Source organism: Oncorhynchus masou, chromosome 14 (assembly GCF_036934945.1).
Source record: "Oncorhynchus masou masou isolate Uvic2021 chromosome 14, UVic_Omas_1.1, whole genome shotgun sequence".
Classification (NCBI taxonomy): domain Eukaryota; kingdom Metazoa; phylum Chordata; class Actinopteri; order Salmoniformes; family Salmonidae; genus Oncorhynchus; species Oncorhynchus masou.
In genome coordinates, this window is record NC_088225.1 from 12,445,333 (window position 1) to 12,447,884 (window position 2,552).

At 47.5% G+C, this 2,552-nt stretch overlaps 1 long non-coding RNA gene across 1 annotated transcript; it reads right to left on the bottom strand.

Moving 5' to 3' along the window:
- Window positions 1-1,061: 1,061 nt before the first annotated feature.
- LOC135553720 (uncharacterized) lies at window positions 1,062-1,982 on the bottom strand. The gene is made up of 4 exons (XR_010457623.1): window positions 1,842-1,982; window positions 1,665-1,738; window positions 1,227-1,296; window positions 1,062-1,141 (listed from the first exon to the last, which is right to left on the bottom strand). It is a non-coding gene; the product is annotated as an uncharacterized LOC135553720 (long non-coding RNA).
- Between the last annotated feature and the right edge of the window lie 570 nt (window positions 1,983-2,552).

Here is a 2,552-nt window from a genome sequence, read left to right on the forward strand (position 1 = left end):
GGCAGCCTGCTGTCCAGGTGGTCTAGGGCAGCCTAGTGTTCTGGTGGTCTAGGGCAGCCTGGTGTTCTGGTGGTCTAGGGCAGCTTGGTGTCTAGGTGGTTTAGGCCAGCATGATGTCCTAATGGTCTAGGATAGTCTGATGGTGGTGTAGGGCAGCTTGATGGTTGTCTAGGATAGTCTGATGGTGGTCTAGAGCAGCTTGATGGTGGTGTAGGGCAGCTTGATGGTGGTGTAGGCCAGACTGATGGTGGTGTAGGGCAGCTTGATAGTGGTGTAGGGCAGCTTGATGGTGGTGTAGGGCAGCTTGATGATGGTGTAGGGAGGATTGATTGTGGTCTAGGGCAGCTTGATGGTGGTCTAAGGCAGTTGATGGTGGTCTAGGGCAGCATGATGATGGTCTAGGGCAGCATGATGATGGTGTAGGGCAGCTTGATGGTGGTCTAGGGCAGCTTGATGGTGGTCTAGGGCAGCTTGATGGTGGTCTAGGGCAGCTTGATGGTGGTGTAGGGAAGATTGATGGTGGTCTAGGATAGTCTGATGGTGGTGTAGGGCAGCTTGATGGTGGAGTAGGGCAGCTTGATGGTGGAGTAGGGCAGCTTGATGGTGGTCTAGGGCAGCTTGATGGTGGTGTAGGGCAGCCTCATTCGATGAATCTGATGTTTCTTGGTGTGTGGTACGTGCTACTCCAGGTGGTCCCTGAGCCCTGTGCCTCTCCCTGAGTTTAATGATGGGTTCTCCTGGTCCCTCTCCTGGTAGTGAGGGGCCTGGTCTCCTTCACCTGCTCCACTTCAATGAGAAATGACAGGGAGATCTTACATGTACATACAATGTCTGAAAAATAACATACAGAGGGATTACAAGTTAAAGGGATAACTCTTAATGCTTGGTCAATAAATCATCTTTCTAGCTTTGGTAAACACTTTTTTTTTCTTCTTCATGACTCATTGCCATCATTGACTCCATTTGTGACATTCTTCTCAAATTTGTGGCCTAGAGCCTTACCTGCAGACATAGAACAGGATGTAGGCAGTCTGTGCAATCGCCTTCAGCACAGTGGCCTCATCTGTCCTCAAGACATGTGCGTCATCCAGGCAGAGCCACCCACTGCCACGGCTGTCCAGAACATCACTGATGTAGTGGCCTAGGGAACAAGGGAAACAAAATAGAGTGTACATTAAGCTTTCATAATTGCGTGTGCGTGCCTGCACAACTGCATGCCTGCATACCTGTATACATGTTGTCTCCCAGATGTGAGATCACACTTGACAATTTGTAGATATTGTCTGGCTGGTGTCTCTGTAAGGAAACACATTTAATAATAGGATTGTTATTTTGTCTACAGGATAGGGGTGCCTTCTATAACTGTCTTATCTTGATCCGCCCACTATCTCAACTGGATCTAATTATCTGTTATTTATTTTTCGCTCTCTCCTCACCACAGCGGCTGCCTGCTGTTTTTTCTCACTGTCAGCTGGTTTCTCTAGCTGGTCAGAGGAATTTGAAGCTGGTGGGGGTATATCAAATATAGTGTAAATGCAAACCAGAAAGTGAAGTGGAAACCTATCAACAAATATACTCTTAACTTCAGCTTCCGACTTGCTTTCCTCAACAGTCCTGTTTCATGAGAGGGTGTTCTGCATGATGTCAGTAACACAATGTCCTACCTGGTCTATCAAGGGTGCCTTTCGGGGAGTTTGCAGGTGTGTTGTCCATGTTGTTTTTCCCCAGGGAGCTTGCCCTGTGTAAATTGATGGCATTGAAAATAAATATCTAGTGTGTGAAAATCATTGTGTGTGTTGGCTACTCAATGTGCAATGTCCCCAAACAGAGTGTAAACCAACCTGGCTCCATACTGGACATGGGCTGTCTTCCCACATACGGCTGGGAGGGTTATTTCTGCAGGGATGGACATGGGATCATCCACCTTCTCTGGCTCCCAGTTGCCTGCAGTAAATCGCTTGATATGAAGCATTAGGACCCTGCTCAGAGACAGACAGGCAGGCATTCACAAAGACAGACAGACAGACAGACAGACACATACAGAGACGGCCAGGCAAGCATTCACACAGACAAAGGAATCAGTCTTGTACTCAAATCAATAACCCAGTTCGGTGAGTTAGATCAGGACTGTCAATTGTAATCTAAGATGATGATGGGGGGACTCACCGGGGCAGCGTGAGGAAGTGTCTAGTCACAGATGCCATGCTGCCTGAGCACACCCTGCATGCACACTCTAACGCAGATGGCTAGGTGGCAAAGGATAGCAATACAATTATGAACATTATGACATTAATGATAGTGTTCCTTGACATACTAACTCTTGGTTTAAGCTAAGTGCTGACCTTAAAGTAGAGGTCCAGGCTGTGTGGCAGGTAATGGCTCAGGCTCAGTGACAAGTGATTGTAATCCTCCTGACCATACACTATAACTCCACAGCTTCAGAAGTACGGAGAGAAATGCATCAGCTATCCAACACAAACCTTTTGATCCCTCTACACACTGTCTTAATGCTTTACCTCTGTATCCTGCATGTTATGCTGACATTAAACCTC